General features: G+C 54.8%; 1 pseudogene; it reads left to right on the top strand.

Annotated features, from left to right (window-relative positions):
* Window positions 1–796: 796 nt before the first annotated feature.
* LOC141026172 (protein FAR1-RELATED SEQUENCE 5-like) overlaps window positions 797–20368 on the top strand; it is a 115528-nt pseudogene continuing 95956 nt past the window's right edge.

Raw genomic sequence — 20368 nt, forward strand, 5'->3', positions numbered from 1 at the left:
GAGAAGGGGGATGGGATTTAGAGACTCGGAGGCCTTTAATCAAGCTCTTCTCGCCAAACAGGCGTGGCGAATTCTGCAATACCCCCAATCTCTATGTGCTAGGGTCTTGAAGGCGAGATATTTTAAGGAGGACTCCATTTTGTCATCAACTTGCCCCGCGTCGGCCTCGTACACTTTTAGAAGCATTCTCCATGGACGGGACCTGTCGCGAGAGGGACTGGTTTGGCGTATTGGCGATGGGTCAAAGGTTAGCATCCACCATGCAAATTGGATACCTCGGGCGGGATCATTAAAGCCATTGGGCCAGGTGTTTATCCAAGGGGTGAGGAAAGTTGCCGATCTGTTGACGCCGGACGGTAGCTCTTGGCAAAAGGAGAGAGTTCGGGAGATGTTTTCCCCCCTAGATGTTGCGGATATTTTGCAGATCGCTGTTGGTGGAGCTGGAAGAGAGGATCACCTCGCTTGGAACTACATAAAGAACAGTGTGTTTATGGTGCGATCAGCCTATCATCTAAAAATGTCCCGGGGCAGAGCAAGAACCGGACAACCGGAATCATCAAGCTCTGTTGCTTGTCACAAGGGTTTTTCTGCTCTCTAGGATACATGTGCGCCTGGCAAGACAAAGATACACCTATGGAGGCTTATCAGAAATGGGCTGGCGGTAGGAGCTGAGATTCATCGACGACGAATAAAACCAGGAGTCTTTTGTGTGGCTTGTGGAAGAGAAGAAACCATCTACCATCGTTTTTGGGCATGCCAACACTCGGTTTTATTCTGGAAGCTGTTTCACTCGGAGATGGGAGTTAGGGTGGCAATCCCACCTGGTCCGATGGACTCCCATAGTGAACTAGCGCGCTGGCTCCTTGGGTGGCTAGCGGGGGCGTCAGATGAAGAGAAAGAGGCGACGATACAGGCAATCTATGGCCTGTGGCTGGCTAGGAATGAAGCTAGAGATGGGAGGAAGATCAAGCAACCACATGAAATACTAGCTTCCGTCCTCTATCACATGGCAGAATGGAAAGGAGCTCAACCTCCGTCGAACCAAAACCCCGTGCAAAAAGTGGTGCAGAAGTGGGAGGCGCCAGAGGAGGGGTGGATCAAGGTCAACTCCGACGGGGCGACTACCAAGACAGGGGACAAGTCGGGCGGTGGTGCAGTGCTAAGGGACCACCAGGGTGCTTTTAGGGCAGGAATGTGCCATCTTTTCCCTGATATAGTGGATCCTGAGACGGCTGAGATGTTGGCATGCAGGCAAGGCCTTCATGTGGCGCGAAAAATCAACGCAGAGAGAGTTCACATGGAGCTGGATAGCCAAGGGGTAGTTCATGCACTGAACAACCCACAGAAGAATCTCTGAGCTGCGGGGCCGTTGGTGGAGGAGATCAAGGTGATGCTGAGATCATTTACAGATTCACAGGTAACGTGGGTTAGACGTTCAGCTAATGTTGCCGCACATAAGTTAGCTAGAGTTGGCATAGGGGATGAACTATGTAAGGTTTGGTTGGGGGCTCCCCCAGACTTTGTGCTTGATGTTCTTTCGGATGAGATTCCAAACTTTGAGTTTTAAATAAAGCAGCAACATTAACCCTAAAAAAGGATGGACGAATTGTTCAACGATGGAGCGTCTGTTTTCCATTTCGTGTCAAAAAGTAGTAGGAGTACTAGTACGGAGCGTCTGTCAGCATATCAGTAGGAATGTACTCCCTCCGTCCGAAAAAACTTGTCCCAAGCTTATCCCTCAAGTGGATGTATCTAGAACCTAGTTAGTGCTAGATACATCCATTTGAGGGACAAGCTTTTCTAGACAGAGGGAGTAGGATCAATCGCTACACGCTAAAAATAAATATAATAAAAGAAAGTACTCCCTCCGTTCCAGAATATAAGGTGTATTGATTTCCGTGCAAGTCAACCATTTAAAAGTTTGACCAGGATTATAGAATAAAATAACAACATCTGTAATACCTAATAGATAAAATATGAAACTACTGTTCATGATGAATCAAATGATATGAATTTTGTATTGTGGATATTGATATATTTTTCTGAAACCTTGGTCAAACATGCACTCATTTGACTTTTGAAAATACAAATACACCTTATATAAAGGAACAGAGGGAGTACATATTAGTTAAATGATAGTTAGTGTGCAAGCCTAAGAACCTTGGGGGTTTGGGCATTATGAATACTTCGGTCATGAATAGATGTTTGATCATCAAGTGGTGGTGGAGAATACTCACAACAATGCAGTCGTAGAACGCCAAGCATTATTGAACCATTGAGGCCATTTAGAAAATGTTGTAGCAACAAAGGATGATGAAAAAGGCAGAAAGAAACCGTTTAAGGCTAAAAGCATCTGTTGTGGTTGTTAGGTTGCTAACATTTGGATCTTGCGCTTTTAGAGGACATAATGAGAAAGTTGAGTCAATGAATAAAGGAATTTTTCTTGAATTGTTAGAGCTTCTCGCAGCGTTCAGTCCTAATCTTGCCAAAGTCATTTTGGGGAATTCTCCATACAACTCAAAGTACACGTCTCCGGATATTCAAAAGGAAACCTTGTCCATATATGCATATAAAGTTAGGAGACATATCCGTGAAGAAATCGAGGATTCTAAATTCTCTATTCTAGTGGATGAGACATGTGATGTGGCGAAAAGAGAACAAATGACACTGGTTTTTAGATTTGTTAATGAAGCTGGCTTTTCACAAGAGCGGTTATTTGATTTGATACATGTGGCCAACACTAAGGCCATGACATTGAAAGATAAATTGTGCTCTGCATTATCACTAAATGGTTTTGATATTCAGAAACTTTGTGGACAAGGATACGATGGGGCTAGCAACATGAGAGGAGAACTGAATGGATTGCAATCTTTTTTTTCTGAAGGTGTGCCCATATGCATACTACGATCATTGTTATGCTTACAGACTGCAACTTGCACTAGTAGATGCATCCAAAGAGGTGGTTCCTATTGCCTAGTTTTTCTAGAATTTGATCTTCATTGTAAACACTCTTGACTCCTCATCAAAACTCCATGATGAGCTCCATGATGCCCAACTAGTAGAACTAGCACATATGATAGAAAAAGGAAGGTTCATACTAGAACAAGGAGCAAATCAGATTCGATCACTTAAAAGACCTAGGGACACTAGGTGGGGGTTCTCACTTTTGTTCTATTCATAGCCTTAAGAAGTTGTTTACTGCAGACTGCAGTAAATTTTGTTATCCAAGATATATCTTCTGGTAGATCAGTAGTTGGATCAATACGTGTTGATGCTCACACTTCTTTCAACTCTTTGTCCTCATATGAGTTTTTCTTTATCTTATGTATGATGAAGGAGATGTTAGGGATAATTGGAGGACTTGGTCAGGCTTTACAAGAGGTCACAAGACATTATAAATGTGGTTCTAGGTTGGCTCACAGAATGTGTTTGAAGTTTGAAGGCTGAACGGAATAAGTAGACAAGTCATATATTTTGGTGTAGTTAGTTCTCTTATGGAGTATATGTTGTTAATCATACATGTATATTGCTAGCAATATGGGTAATGTAATTTTAAATTTGCCTGGAGGCTACAAGTTCTCATTTGTTGCGGTTGGTTAATTTTTTTGTCATTGCCCCCCATAGATTCTTGTCAAGCTCCACCACTAAATACTCATTACTAAACCTGCGACTTTGTGGCTTCATATTCTCAAAGCCAAATATTTTCCGACCTGCAACCCTATGTTTGCTCCTTCCACCAGTGGGTCTCAATTATGGCGGGATTTGGTTAAAGTTAGAGATGACTTTTGCGTCCATGTTAAATTTTTAGTTTTCTTGCGGGTATTAAATTTGTAAATGGCAATGGGGAATCCATTCATTTTTGGCTTGATTGGTGGTATGGTTATTCGCCTCTCTGCTCTTCTTTTCCGTTTTGTTCTCGTATTGTTCTAAACCTAGGATATCCATCTCGAAATATTGTCATAATAACTGGGACCTGGGTCTCCAGTGTGTGCTCTCTCTCAAAGAGTTGGTGGATTGGCATTGTCTTGCTGCTATCTTTCCTTTGCTCTTGGAGTCAGCCAGCACGGTGAGATTGGCTTCATTGTTTTTTTGGTTGATTTTCCATCAAGTCTCTTTATTTTAGGTTGATCGTGGCTTCTCCCACTTCTAAGTTTAAAGATGTGTGGCATTTCAAGGTTCCCTTGAAAATTAAAATCTTTATGTAAAACTATTCGTGGTAGACTGCCTGCGGCTGATCAAATTCGTAAACGTAATGACCCTGGGTCTGATCTATGTGCTTCATGTGCTGCACGTGAAGATACCAACCATATTTTCTTCAATTGTGACTTTGCTAGCATGTTATGGTGTTGTGTCCGGTCATGGATGGATGTCGACTGGTCCCCCTCTTCCTTCGGTGATCTTCACTTGTTATCTTCTCAGCTGTCGGGATAGAAGAGACATTTGTTCTATTTTGGTATTTTTGCTGTGTGCTAGGTCTTATGGACCACCAGAAATAAGTTTACTATTTATCACTGACTACCTGTTTAAGCTATTATATTTCCTCAAGCAGTTGAAATTATTGATTAAGGAGGTTGATAGCGTGGCGATGGAGAAGTTGATCTCGCATGTGCATTCGATGGCGTCTTCCCTCTCCCAGCAAGAACCAGCTGCTCCTGCCTAAAGATTTTGTCTTATGCTAGCTAGTTTTGCTTGTATAGGCCTTTTGGCGTAAGTTGATGGTATGCGTTGCCCTTTTAAAACTTTTGTCTGCTTGCTTATTCCCTGTGGGGCTGTTGTGTTCGACTGCTTTGATTATGCCTGGTGGCTTTATTTATAAAGTCGGACATATGCCTTTTCTCTAAAAAAATCTTTAGCTAATCATACTCTAGAATTTTCTACTAAGATATTTGCTTGATCATACGCTCTAGAGATCACTAGCATGATATATACATAGTTCAAATTTAGCACAAGTGAATGCAATGATATACTAAGTTCATTGCAAAATAATATAACAAAGTCATTATGTGGTTAACTGCACCATTATGTATAATATATTGCAAATAATGTGTATCAAGAATATTATGTGGTTAACTGCGCCAACTAAGTCGTTGTACTTATTAAGAATATAACATGATAGTGGTTAACTACGCCAACTAAGTCATTATACTCATTTAAAAAATTACATGATTATAACAAGTTATCCATAAGTATAAAGATTTTGTATAAATTATCTAAGGCAACATATCTCGTGAATCCGTGATGTTTCATGTATCCGTGTATCCCCTCTTTTCCAGCCCCACGATCTTAATCCTGCGAATTAGCAAAGTTTGTGGTAATTTTACACTAACACGCCCACCCTCCAACTAAAAAACAACTTGATTTTGCAAGAATACCCCAACTGCTTGTGTTTGTTCGTGCGCCGCCGCCGTCAAATTACAGGTGCCACCAATTTCTGTCGACTTGATCCCGACGTCCACCGGCACCTAGGCCATGCAGGTAGCGTCCCAATCCTTTACAAGCTCCTCTGCTCCCACGTTGACAGGAAGCACCGGCAAGAGTCCCATGCATGTGCATCCCTGATCTGAATCTATCTCCTTTATAACTAGTACTAGTACTTTGCTCCAGCGGCGACGGGCAACTAGCAAGTACCCTGCCATCACTTGCAATCATAAACACGAGGACATCAAAAGTATGAGGTAAAACACGGACATATTCAGATCTTGTGTGTACGTGTGTCACTGCAGTTTGAAAGGCTGATCATGTAGCCTTGTTTGCAGCAGTATGGATCTAATCAATAACATTCAAATGCATAGCAGCCAGGGAGAATTTAGTACACCCAAAACGAGCACGGACAAACATCTCTTTGTAAGTTCAGTTTGCACTAACAACTAAATGTCTGAAACTATGCATGAAGATGTTAATTCCGGTTCATTCTTAATGTTGCAGCCTTCGTCCTTTACACCTGAATGTGATGGGCACTTGAAGCCTAAAGTGGGTATGACATTTGAAGGACCCGAGGCTGTGGAGAAGTTCTACAAGGAATATGCACATAAATCAGGTTTTGGTGTTCGTATCGGACAACAGAAAAAGATTGAGAATAAGGTGGCCCGAACTAAGCATTTCATGTCTAATAGGGAAGGATTCAAGTCAAAAGATAGTAAGGAGAGTAATGACCCCTTGAGGAAAATGCGTACATGAAGAGGAGAGTAATGAACCTCCCAGGCATACATGCCCCTGCAAGTTAGCAAGGGTGGAATTTTGAATGCTGGGTGCATGAAGAGGGACTTGCAGAATAACTACCTCGGACTCAGGTATAAAATCAGAGATGCTGATGCTCAAATGTTTGTGGCCCAATTAGCTAGAAAGCAGGAAGTGAATTCAGCATTTTTCTATGATTTTGAGGTCAATGACGAGGGGGAGCTTGTGCATGTGTTCTGGGCTGATGCCATGATAACCCACAAGTTATAGGGGATCACAACAATTTTTGAGGGTAGAGTATTCAACCCAAATTTATTGATTCGACACAAGGGGAGCCAAAGAATATTCTCAAGTATTAGCAGCTGAGTTGTCAATTCAACCACAACTGAAAGACTTAATATCTGCAGCAAAGTGTTTAGTAGCAAAGTAGTATGGGATTAACGGTAACAGTGGCAAAAGTAACAGTAGCAGTTTCGTAGCAATTGTAACAGTAGCAGCGAAGAAGTAAAGTAGCAAAGATCAATATGTGAAAAGCTCGTAGGCAATGGATCAATGATGGATAATTATGATGGATAATTATGTCGGATGGCATTCATCATGCAACGGTTATAACATAAGGTGATACAGAACTAGCTCCAATTCATCAATATAATGTAGGCATGTATTCCGAATATAGTCATACTTGCTTATGGAAAAGAACTTGCATGACATCTTTTGTCCTACCCTCCCGTTGTCGGAGTAAATGGCCACGGGTAGCCTAACCGACTACCCCTGGTTCTTCTGAAAAATTATCAGGCCTTTGGGCCTTCAAGCACTCCAAGCATTGGACCCCCTTCCCTGGCCGGCTACCTCTGAAGCCGACTCACGGAAGGCGGCCCAGCCTCAAGCAACCTCCCTCCCCGGGACAACCGCGGGGTGGCCGACTCCAGGAAGCCGGCCTCGAAGAGCGCCGACTCCAAGCAGTCGGCCGAGACCCCAACCACCAAAGCTACACCCACATAACGGTGACAAGACGGGGTGTGGCCACAGTGCGGCCCACTACCCCCGAAGCCCGAGGCGGGCATGGCTACAGGAGGCCGTACGGGACGGCCGTCTCCCGTTCGGCTCGGCACTGTAGCCATGCTGGCCTCAACGTCATCCACGACAGACTCCCGTACGGCCCACGGGCGGCGGGCCCCTTCAGCCAGAGAGAGGCGTGAAGGCGGCCCGGCCTCCCCCAGTCGGCTAAGGGCGTAGCCGGCCCCCAGAAGCCGGCTACCCCCTCCCTCGAAGCGTGCGCCACATTAAGGAGACAAGACGAGGTAAGGCTACAGTGAGAGCCCCCGAGGCGGCCCACTGTAGCCACGCTTACCTCAACGAAGCCCTCATCATCAAGGGCGAGGCTACAGTAAGCAGCCGCCGACAAGACTCTAGGCGGCGGGGCCGGCCTGTCGACCAAGAAGCCGGCAGCCGGCGGGACCCAACAGCCGGCGTAGAAGCCGGCGAGCGTAGACACTGACGGCTGGGACCAGTGCCCAGCCGGATTACCATTGTACCCCCGGGGGGTAGGCCTATATAAACCCCCCGGAGCACCCATGCAAAGGGTTAGCTTCTGAACACAGCACCCACACCATAGAGATAGAGAGAAGCGAGAGCTAGCCTTGTTCTTCTTCTCCCTTGAACCCAACAGCTCTAGGAGCGATTGTAGCTACTTTACCTGATCTAGTGATCATGCGGAGACCCCGCAGAGCAGGACTAGGGGTGTTATCTCCTCAGAGAGCCCCGAACCTAGGTAAGATCCGCCGGCGTGCATGTCTTCGCCTCATCCCGTTTCCCGGCACCGGCGACGTCTTATTGGCACCCACAATGATAAGCCATCCGTTGGCATATGTCGCACCAACCACCCGACATTTGGCGCCCACCATGGGGCCAGGTGCATCATCGTCCGGAGACCTGTTCTGGACGGGAACCCTCTTCCTCCCCCACGAGCGCAGCCAGCCTGCTGCGCCCGATGGCGTTTGCCTCGACGCGCTGCAAGGCGTCGATGACGCGTGCGCAGCAAGCTGCCTCGCCGATCTGCTCGGCGAGACTCGCATCTCCGACGAGCCTATGTCCGACGCAGTCACAGACTACCCCGAGAGCCGCCTCGTCAGCCTCCTCGACCAGCTTCACGTCTCCAGCGAGCCTGCTGCAGATATGGAGTTGGTCGGCTCCACCGACCCGATGCTTGTCGACTCCGACACGGCATCGCTCGACGCCTACCCCTCCGACGTGGTGGTCTTCGACGACCCTCTCCCTCGAGCTGACAGCGGCAGCAGCGCTGTCACTGAAGTGCTGGTCATCAGCCACGTCGCCAACTCGGGCGAGAACGCCCACGATGCCCTGCAAGCGGCGATGCACGACCTCTCCGTCCCCATCCCGGCCGACGCCGACGCCGAGACCCTGGAGGCACGCCGCCTCGCCCTCATCGCGGAGGGCCAGAAGATAGCCTCCATGAGACGCCTCACCGAGGCCCACCAGCGCGAAGTCGACCGCGCCACCTTCGGTACACCGCCGCCTAGCGGCCCGAGCCGAGCCGGCTTCGTCCAGAAGCGCGGCGCGGCCGTCGCCAGCATGCTGGGGGCAGATCGCCCCGTCTACGCCACCCCGCTCGAGAATCTGCGAGCCGCTCAGGCGGCTGCAGAGGAGCTCAATGGGCTGGGAGCTGATGAGCTCCCCTACATGACAAGACAGATCCAGCAGCTGATCGACGCGGCTGCAGAACGGCACGAAGCCGGCGCCCGTGCTGATAGTCATCCCCTGCGCCGGGAGCACGCCGCAACGTCCCGCTCACCGACTGCGAGCGGCGCACGCCAGAAGAAAGACAAGGAGCCGGCTGCTAGCCGCAGCCGGACTCACATTACCATCGAGCGCGACGCGGAGGGCCGCCCTCGAGCAGTAGAGCACCAAGGAAATCTGCCTCCTCCCCCGCCTCGAAGAGAAAGACGCCTCACTCCGCCGCCTATCACGCACCCGACTCTTGGCGACCGACTCGGCCGCCGAGAAGGAGTCAGCGAGAACGACGCCCGCCACAGGATCGACCGCCTTGCTCGATCCTTGGCGTTAGAAGAAGAAGACGATGTCGGCCTGCCATGCTTTGGCCCCCGCATCCGCGACGAGCCCTTCCCCAAAGGGTTCTCGCTCCCCAGAGACACGCCCAAGTACAACGGCTCAGTGAAGCCGGAAGATTGGCTCATCGACTACTCCACGGCCGTCAGCATAGCCAACGGCAATCGGCGCGTCGCCGTGAAGTATGTCCCCCTCATGCTGCAAGGCACGGCGCGCACATGGCTCAATAGCCTCAAGCCCTACAGCATCAACAGTTGGCTGGACTTCACAGAAGTTTTTGTCCGCAACTTCACCAGCACCTACAAGCGGCCTCCCAAGCCTCGCCAACTCTCCCTCTGCGTCCAAGGGCCCAACGAGTTGACCCGCGACTACCACACGCGATGGGACGAGCTCCGCAACTCCTGCGAGGGGGTGCACGAGGTCCAGGCCATCGAGTACTTCACTGCCGGGTGCCGAGAGGGCACCCTCCTCAAGCACCGACTCTTCTGCGATGAGCCGGCTACCCTCGACGAGTTGCTGGTCATTGCGGACAAGTACGCCACGGCCGACTCCTCAATGAAGACCGAGCTCCGAGTAGACGCCTCGGGGAAGGTGATTGCTCCGGCTCCCAAAACGCCGGCTGGCGACCCCAATCGGCGCCCCTACCAGAACGATCACAAGCGCAAGGCCCCCATGCCGACTTCCACCAGTCGGCAGGTGGCCACAGTTGAAGACGAGCAGCCCGAAGAACGGCCCGCTCCCAAGAAGAAGGGTGGAAGGCCGGCTTGGCAGCCGTCTTTCTCCTACGAGCAAGCTCTCGACGCCCCCTGCAAGTTCCACAGCGGCGCGAAGCCGTCCAACCACACAACCCGGAAATGCCACTGGCTCACCCGCATCACCAAGGGCGAGGGGATGTTGCCGCCTCCGCCTCCCGGCCCGCCGCCTCCAGCCCCCCAGCAGCCGGCGGCTCGGCCGGCAGTCGGCGCCATCCAAGACGAATTCCCCAAAGAGCACGCCGCCTACGTCGTCTTCACCAGGCAAGCCGACGACAAGCGCAGTCGACGCCGACAGCATCAAGAAGTTAATGCAGTCGCCTCCAGCGCCCCCGAGTTCATGCACTGGTCAGAGAAGCCAATCAGCTGGAGCCAGGCTGACCACCCAGAGGTGATGCCTTCGCCTGGCTCCTATGCAATGGTCTTGGATGTCACCCTCGCGACGGAGAGGCGAGCTGCCAGATTTTCCCGCGTCCTGATAGACGGCGGAAGCAGTATCAACATACTGTACCGCGATACCATGGAGAAGCTGAACATCAAAGCGAAGCAGCTCATGCCGAGCCGCACCGTCTTCCATGGTATCGTCCCCGGCTTGTCTTGCTCCCCAATCGGCAAGATCAAAATGGATGTTCTCTTCGGAGACAAAGATCATTTCCGCCGAGAGGCAATATGGTTCGAGGTAGTGGATTTGGAGAGCCCCTATCATGCCCTGCTTGGCCGACCTACTCTGGCCAAGTTCATGGCTGTGCCCCACTACGCCTACCTGAAGATGAAGATGCCGAGCTCGAAGGGGATCATCACGGTAGCCGGCGACTACAAGAAGTCCATCGAGTGCGCCATGGCCAGTAGCCGGCTGGCCGAGTCCCTCGTGGTGGCAGAAGAGAAGAAGATGTTGGAACGGGTTGTGGCCATGGCCGGCAAGCAGCCGGCCTTGTCCCCCAACCCCAAAGATTGTGATGCGCAGGGCTCTTTCCAGCCTGCCAAAGAGACGAAGAAGATACCTCTGGACCCGGAGAACCCGGAGAGGTTCGTTGTCATTGGAGCGAACTTGGACAGTAAATAGGAAGGCGAGCTCGTCGACTTCCTCCGTGAGAATCGAGACATTTTTGCATGGTCCCCAAAGGACATGCCGGGTGTCACGAAGGATTTTGCCGAGCACAAATTACATGTCCGAGCTGATGCGAAGCCGGTCAAGCAACCCCTCCGCCGACTATCAGAAGAGAAGCGAAGAATTGTGGGAGAAGAGATAGCCCGACTCCTTGCCGCTGGCTTTATCATGGAAGTGTTCTTTCCAGAATGGCTTGCCAACCCAGTTCTGGTTCTGAAGAAGAATAACAAGTGGCGTATGTGTATAGACTACACCAGTCTGAACAAGGCCTGCTCAAAGGATCCGGTTGCTCTGCCACGGATTGACCAAGTGATAGACTCCACAGCCAGATGCGAGCTGTTAAGTTTTTTGGATGCGTACTCAGGGTACCATCAGATCAAGCTGGACCCAGCTGGCCGCCTGAAGACTGCCTTCATCACACCCTTTGGAGCTTTCTGCTACCTGACTATGACATTCGGCTTGAGAAACGCCGGTGCCACTTTTCAGCGTTGCATGCAGAAATGCCTCTTGAAACAACTCGGCAGGAATGCCCACGTCTATGTAGACAACATTGTGGTGAAGACAGAAAAGCACGGCACCCTGCTGGAAGACCTGAAAGAAACATTTGCCAACTTGCGCCGATTCCAAATCAAGCTCAACCCCGAGAAGTGCGTGTTCGGAGTGCCAGCCGGCCAGCTGCTAGGCTTCCTGGTCTCCGAACGCGGCATCGAATGCAACCCCGTCAAGATCAAGGCCATCGAGAGGATGGAGATTCCCACCAAGCTGCGAGATGTGCAGAAGTTCACCGGCTGCTTAGCCTCCCTGAACCGTTTTATCAGCCGACTAGGAGAGAAGGCTCTCCCCCTGTACCGACTCATGAAGAAGTCCACTCACTTCGAGTGGAACGACCAAGCCGACCAAGCCTTCCATGAGTTGAAGAAAATGCTGACCACTCCGCCTGTCCTGGCGGCGTCGACTGAGAAGGAGCCCATGCTCCTCTACATCGCCGCGACTAGCCGAGTCGTCAGCACTGTTGTTGTGGTCCAGCGCCCGGAGGAAGGCCGAGCCCAGCTAGTCCAGAGGCCGGTGTAGTATCTCAGCGAAGTGCTATCCAGCTCAAAGCAAAACTACCCGCACTACCAGAAGATGTGCTATGGGGTGTACTTCGCTGCCAAGAAACTGAAACCCTACTTCCAAGAGCACCCCATCACGGTCGTGTGCACTGCCCCGCTCGCTGAGATCATAGGCAGCCGGGATGCATCCGGCCGGGTGGCCAAATGGGCCATTGCATTAGCGCCCTACACAATCTTCTACCAACCCCGCACCGCCATCAAGTCCCAAGCACTGGCCGACTTCCTCGTCGACTGGGCCGAGACCCAGTACCTACCGCCGGCTCCCGACTCTACCCATTGGCGGATGCACTTTGACGGGTCCAAGATGCGCACCGCTTTGGGAGCCGGCATCGTCCTCACCTCTCCCAAAGGCGACAAGCTCAAGTACACGCTGCAGATCCACTTCGCCGCCTCCAACAACGTGGCCGAGTACGAGGCGCTCGTACACGGGCTCCGGCTAGCCAAAGAGCTTGGCATACGCCGGATCCTGTGCTACGGCGACTTAGACTTGGTGGTCCAGCAATCGTCTGGCGACTGGGACGCCAAGGACGCGAACATGGCGAGCTATTGATTCCTCGTCCAGCAGATCAGCGGATACTTCGAGGGGTGCGAGTTCCTCCATGTGCCAAGGGCCGACAACGATCAAGCAGATGCCCTAGCATGGATCGGCTCCACCCGACAAGCCATACCGACTGGCGTCTCCCTCCAGCGCCTCCTCAAGCCGTCCATCAAGCCGTCTTCAGAGTCGGATTCCATCTTCGTACCGCCTGCGCCAGATACAGCCGGATCCGACTGGAGAAACCCCGCAGGCGGCACGGGGACTTCGACAACTGGCCCGGGGACTGCTGTAGTCGCACCCGGCCCGGGGACTTCAGAACCCGGCCCGGGGACTACAACGACACAAGAAGCGATGGCCGACTCCAATTCCGCGCCACCCAACCCACCCACCCGAGTCATGGTGGCTACATTAACAGAAGAAGAAGTCACAGCTCCGCCATGGGCCCAGCCCATCCTCAAGTTCCTAGTCAGCAGAGAGCTGCTGGCTGATGAGATCTCAGCAAGAATGGTACAACGACGAGCCGCAGCATACACAATAATCAACAGAGAGCTTGTGAAGCGCAGCATCACCGGAGTCTTCCAGCGTTGTGTCGAGCCAGAAAAAGGAGTGGCAATCCTCAAAGACATCCACCAAGGTGAATGCGGCCACCACGCAGCCTCAAGATCCCTTGTGGCCAAGGCTTTCCGCCATGGTTTCTTTTGGCCGACTGCCTTGGAGGATGCTAAAGAAATAGTCAAGAGCTGTAGAGGATGCCAAGTTTTTAGTTCCAAGCAACACCTGCCGGCTTCTGCACTCAAGACCATTCCCCTCACCTGGCCTTTTGCCGTCTGGGGGCTGGACATGGTGGGCCCTTTCAAGACAGCCCGCGGCGGCTTGACGCATCTACTTGTCGCTGTGGACAAGTTCACAAAGTGGATCGAAGCAAAGCCGATCAAGAAGCTGAACGGGCCGACTGCCGTGACATTCATCACCGACATCACTACTCGGTATGGCATGCCGCACAGCATCATCACCGACAACGGCACGAACTTCGCAAAAGGAGCACTGGCATGTTTCTGCGCGACGCAGGGCATCCGACTGGACTTAGCGTCCGTTGCCCACCCGCAGTCAAACGGCCAGGTCGAGCGAGCAAATGGACTCATCCTCTCCGGCATCAAGCCCCGACTGGTTGTACCACTGGAGCGATCGGCCGGCTGCTGGCTCGATGAGCTGCCGGCTGTCCTCTGGAGTCTGCGCACTACACCCAACAAGTCAACCGGCTTCACTCCATTTTTCCTCGTGTACGGTGCCGATGCTGTCATCCCAACAGACATCGAGTTCGACTCGCCTCGGATCACCATGTACACGGAGGAGGAGGCCAAGGAAGCAAGAGAAGACGGCGTTGACCTACTGGAAGAAGGCCGGCTATTAGCACTCAGCCGATCCGCCATCTACCAGCAAGGGCTGTGCCGCTACTACAACCGCAAGGTCAAGCCAAGATCCTTCCAAGAGGGCGACCTTGTGCTCCGGCTAATCCAGCGAACAGCCGGCCAGCACAAGCTCTCGGCCCCTTGGGAAGGCCCCTTCGTCGTCAGCAAGGCACTCGGCAACGACTCCTACTACTTGATCGACGCACAAAAACCAAGAGCACGCAAGAGAGATGACTCCGGCAAGGAGTCGGAGTGACCATGGAATGCGAACCTCCTGAGAAGATTTTACAGTTGAAAGCAGTATGTATCATGCTACCCTTTTGTATTAAGCACGAACCAACAGGCCCCCCAAACAGTACTCAGGGACTGCCTTTTATGAATGACGAATGTCATATCCATGAATGTATTATTACATTTGATTTCTTGTCCGGCACCGGGTTCGACTAGTCGGCCCGGGGACTGGCCGCCTTGAGCTATATTAAAAGTTCTTCCTGAAGTCAGAAAAGTAGTGCGCCGGCTCCCGAGTCCTCTCTTGTTGAAAGTCGTAGCTCAAAGAACTGACTGTCCGACTAGCAAGAGGCAAGACAGAAAGGATGCCCACACGAAAAATGGCTAAGGAACAACGAACCTATATAGCAAAGAGACGGCCTCCAAACATGCCTGCCGGCTGTCAAAACAGCCGGCTGGCCGGCTTCCTAAACACTTAGCTTTAGTCCAGCAAAGCTAAAGTACCCCCCCAATTGGCCAAAGCACTCCTCCAGCTACAGATTGCAGAGCAACTGTTGGACTGGGGAGGCGGCAACCAAGGGAGGGCGGCAAAGGAAACAGCGGAAGGATAAAAAGCAAAGTACAAGGAAAGGCCAAATGCATGCATAAGTTATATATACATAAAGCCCCCAACAGGCCGGCAACGGACATAAGTTCGAATACACCCAGTGGGTGGAATTGTGCAGACTTAACCAAACATTGTTCCAAAAGTAACAAGACAGGAAAAACAAAAGATGGCAGACTAGGGCGCGACACGGAGGCCGAGCTGATCGGTGGAGACGGCCCCGCCGGCTGAAGGAGCGGCCGCCTAGCGGGTCTCGGCTTGGCCACCACCAGCGGCAGGCGATGCACACGCACGCGACGTAGTGCTGGAGGTGCGGTCAGGATGAGGCTGGTCGGCCGCTCCACCAGCCGGCTCGACGTCTTCACCCTCCTCCTCCTCCTCACCCTCGTCGCTGGAGTCGATCTCCTCCGCCGAGTCCTCACCGTCCGCCGGGTTCAGCCCGAACCACTCCTCCGGCTGGGCGACACCATTGTCGTCCACCTCGGGGGTGAAGACGCTGGTGTCGGTGTAGTCGGCGATCGCCGAAGCCCGCCGGATGATAGCCGGCCGCGCCGGCTCCAGCTCCGTGTCGGCTTGCTGCCGCCAGGTAGCCAGCTGATCCAGGCTCAAGCCGGGATACCAGGCCTTGACGAACTCCAGCGCCGAGGCCTTCCAAGCTTCGAAGCGGCCGACTGCCACCTCCAGCCAGTCGGCAGTCCGACTGGGGGTGCGAGGAACCACTTGGCCGGGCCAGAGGGCGGCCAAGACTTGCGCCCCAGCACGTTGAAGCCGACGGAGCAGTTGGTGAGCCGGCTGGATGCGGGCCTGGATCGCCAAAAGCTGCTCCTCCAGCGAACGGCCGGCGGTTGGCGAGATCTCAAAGCCAGCCTGCCTTCGCGCTTGGCGACGGGCCTCGATGGTCTAGTTGGCGGCAGTAGAATAGCCAGGGAAATATTCTGCGCAAGAAAGAAGAAGAAAAGAAGAAAAGAGCACCAAATCAGAAAAAGAGCCAAAGTGGCAGATGGCAAGAAAGGACGAAGAGGTAGGCGGCTTACCGTCAACCAGATCTTCGATCTGACCATAGCCAGAGATCAGAGTCTGCCTGGCCTCAGCCCAGCCAGCCGCCTCCGTCTCGTACTCGGCCTGGAGGGCGGCTTCGCGGTCCTGCACCGCCTTCAGTGCCGCCTTGTGGCTTTCCTCCTGGTCGGCCAACTTTTTGGCTAGGCGGTCGCGTTCCTGCACCAAGGCAGCGAGCTCGGCATCCTTGGCACGAAGGGCAGTCTGAGACTCCCCCAGCTGTGCCCTCAGACTGGCGTAGGCCGCTGCAGAGACGGCAGAAAAAGAAAGAACAAGTAAGAGGAAGTCGTCAAAGAAGATCCGACCCGACTGCTCAGCAGTCGGCCCGAATCTCTGTGACTACACCCAGTGGGTGCGCTGACGCGCCCCCACATGAGATAAAGAACAAAGCACGTACCTCGGCTCTCAGTAAGGTCGGTGGTCTTCTGAGTCAGCTCCCGAGCCTGGGGGTTGAAGGCGGCCGCACGAAGGTTGTGGTAGTCCTGCAAGATAGACAGAAGATCGAAGTAAGAACAAGAATAGCAAAGACAAATCCACTAAGAAGTTCCAAGCCGCCTGCTCAGCAGCCGACTCAGAACTCGGGGACTACACCCAGTGGGTGCGCTGACGCGCCCCCACGGAAGAAATCAAAGTCAAGAAGAAGCAAGATGGGAAGACTAACCCGGATGGCCGCCCGCGTCGCGAGGAACTCATCGGTGAACTGCCTCAGCGCCATAGCCTGGCCCTGGAGCCGGGTCCGGACGTCCTGCGCGGCCACGTTCATCACGGCCGTCCCTCCGCCTGGCGTCCACCCCGAGGTAGCGCTGGCCGCCTCCGCATCTTGGGCTGACGAGCTGGAGCCCACGGCCGGCTGCGGCTCCGACGCGGCCTTCTGTGGCTCCGACACAACTTTCCCCGCACGACGACTCGGCGGCATCCGGACCGTCATCTCAGCCCTCGCGGCCGGCTCGCCCCCCGCTGACTGTGCAGGCGGCGGATCAGGCCGACCGCCTTGAGCCGCCCCAGTTGGCGGGGTCGGCACCGGCGCCCTCTCCAGGATAATGACGTCGTCGTCTCTCCCCAGCCCTGGCTGGTCGCCGCTGGCTCCCTCCGGCGAGGGCTCAATGTCCCCAGGCGCCATGACGCGTAGCGGGGTGACCATCAGGACCTCCCCCGCCGCCGCTGCAGCTGCAGCCTCTGCTTGGGCCCTGGCTGCGGCATCCGCGAGCACCTTCGCCGCCTCCTCCTCCCGTGCCGCCTGGGCGGCGGCCGCCTTCCGTGCCTCCGCCTCCCGCGCCTCCTGCTCCTCCCACGCCTCCCGCACGTTCCGTTAAGTCGCCGCCTGAAGCTCGGCGCGGGGGTCCACACGGCGGGTGGTGCTCCCAGACCCCCTCGGCGACTCGACGACGGAGGCAGCAGCCGCCCGCTCAAGCGACAGCGGAGCTCTGATCATTGGAGAAAAAGACAAGGGCTCAAGAACCACCAGAGAAAAGAAAGAAAAGAAAAAAGAGTATACGAAAGAAAGTGAACTTACGCCGACACGGTCTGCAGTTGCTTCACCGTCTTACGGAAGCGAGTCGCCTTCGCGGCCGCCTCCTCCCGCCTGGTGGCTGCCGCCCCGCCCCTGGGCTTCTTCGTCCGACTGCCGAACAAACCCTGGGCGGCGCGACGCTTTTGCCCTCCGCCCCGAGCAGGCGGTGCAGCGGAGGAACCCGCGCCGCGTCCAGATGCCGGCTGGCGGCGCGGGGCGACTTCGGCCTCATCGTCGTCCGGCCAGTCGTCGAAGGTGACTCCGAGCCCGGAGCCGCCTGCTTCGCCGCCGGCTTGGCCACCACCCGGCTCGATGTTATCGTCCATACCGGCCGCCCCCAAGTCGGGGTCCTCCAGATCGTGTTCGGTCCGGTCAGGGACAAATCGACGCTCCGCGTCTGACCCGCCGGCTGGCCGAAGAAGAGGGCTCTGTCGAAAAACGAGCCGACTAAGTTAGAGTCGGCCAAGAGGAACTCGGCAACAAAATCAAAAGAAAAAGAAGAGCCAAGGAAAGCATACCGTGGGCGGTGGATTGGCTCGGCTGTATGGCTCCTTGCCGAACTGCCACTCTTCGGAGAATTTGCAGTTCGCAAGGTAGTTCACCATATAGGCGACCTCCTCGCGCGGCATCTCCTTGGTGCACATTCGGCTCGGATCGAGCGGGCCGCTCATCTGACAGATCAGATGAGGCCGGCTCTGGAGCGGAAGAACCCGGCGCGTGACGAATGCGGCCAGCAGGTTGGGCCCCGTCAAGCCCTCCGACTGGGTCAGCACTCGCACTCGGGCGATGGCTGCGGACCCGGCCGGCGTCAGTGTCACGGCCCAGAAGGACCACTGGGGCCGCCTGCCCGCTGGTGGGCCGGCTACGTAAGCCGGCAGATTGATGTAGAAGTACGATTTTTGCCACTTCTTCACCAATTGGATCAGCGTGATGACGGGAAAGGGGTTGTCGGCGACCGGCCTCCGCGACGCGATGAAGGCGCCAGTCTGAGCCGGCACGCCCTGCATGCGCGTGCCCAGCTTGGACTGGAAGAACCCCCCCCAGAGCTCGAGGGTGGGGAGGACGCCGAGGTAGCCCTCGCACAGGGTGACGAAGGCAGACACCAGCACCACCGCGTTTGGGGTGAGGTGGTGCGGCTGGAGCTGGTAGAAATCGAGCCAGGAGCGGAAGAAGGCGCTCACTGGCAGGCCGAAACCGCGCAAGAAATGTGAGCGGAAGACCACCCACTCGCCCTCCCGCGGCTCCGGCGTAATTTCCCTCGCCAGCGCAAGACAGACCTCCACCTTGTCCGCGCCGGGCAGCCGCCGTGTATTGCGAAGGAACTCGATGTGATCTTCGTGGACGTTGGAGCCGTCCCAATCCCCGCCATACTGCTCCGTGGCGGGGGGCATGGCGAAAACGAGCGCGGCGGCGGAGCGACGTGTGGTGGAAAAGCACGGCGGCGAGGCGCTGTTGCAAGAAACGACAAGCGAAGAAGATAGTGGAAGTAGGAGGAGCGTGCGAGGGCCTGCCGCCCTCCACCTCCCCCTACTTATAGCCTCGCGAGGCGAGGCCGGGGAGGCCGAACGTGGGGGCAGACGTGGGATTAACTGCACCCATTCCCCCCACGCCTCGCGATTATTGCGCCCTAAAGGCGAGCCGAAACTGCCGCAAGAAGACGTGCGGGCGGTTTCGGGATGCAGACAATCCGCGCCTGGGCCCGGCCGTGGACGTGGCGGGCCCCCGCCCTGCGGCGACGTCCCATCGCGCGCGTGGGCTGGCAGGCTTTCCGGCCAAGAGGGGCCACGTGGTTCGCAGACGGCAAGTGGCCGGCCCGCGGCCCGGTGCACGCACTGGCGAGCTCCCGCCCTCCGACTCCGGAGTTTTCGACCAAGGCGGCATGCCTAACCAAAGCCGGCTCCCAGCTGCCGACTTGTCAAGATAGGTAGCTGATCGAACTTCTCGACTCCTACTCCACCTCGAAGCCCAATCAGCTTCGGGGACTACTGTCGGAGTAAATGGCCACGGGTAGCCTAACCGACTACCCCTGGTTCTTCTGAAAAATTATCAGGCCTTTGGGCCTTCAAGCACTCCAAGCATTGGACCCCCTTCCCTAGCCGGCTACCTCTGAAGCCGACTCACGGAAGGTGGCCCAGCCTCAAGCAACCTCCCTCCCCGGGACAACCGCGGGGTGGCCGACTCCAGGAAGCTGGCCTCGAAGAGCGCCGACTCCAAGAAGTCGGCCGAGACCCCAACCACCAAAGCTACACCCACATAACGGTGACAAGACGGGGTGTGGCCACAGTGCGGCCCACTACCCCCGAAGCCCGAGGCGGGCATGGCTACAGGAGGCCGTACGGGACGGCCGTCTCCCATTCAGCTCGGCACTGTAGCCATGCTGGCCTCAACGTCATCCACGACAGACTCCCGTACGGCCCACGGGCGGCGGGCCCCTTGAGCCAGAGAGAGGCGTGAAGGCAGCCCGGCCTCCCCCAGTCGGCCAAGGGCGTAGCCGGCCCCCAGAAGCCAGCTACCCCCTCCCTCGAAGCGTGCGCCACATTAAGGAGACAAGATGAGGTAAGGTTACAGTGAGAGCCCCCGAGGCGGCCCACTGTAGCCACGCTTACCTCAATGAAGCCCTCATCATCAAGGGCGAGGCTACAGTAAGCAGCCGCCGACAAGACTCTAGGCGGTGGGGCCGGCCTGTCGACCAAGAAGCCGGCAGCCGGCGGGACCCACCAGTCGGCGGGACCCAACAGCCGGCGGAGAAGCCGGCGAGCGTAGACACTGACGGCTGGGACCAGTGCC

Source organism: Aegilops tauschii, chromosome 6 (assembly GCF_002575655.3).
Source record: "Aegilops tauschii subsp. strangulata cultivar AL8/78 chromosome 6, Aet v6.0, whole genome shotgun sequence".
NCBI classification, from domain to species: Eukaryota; Viridiplantae; Streptophyta; class Magnoliopsida; order Poales; family Poaceae; genus Aegilops; species Aegilops tauschii.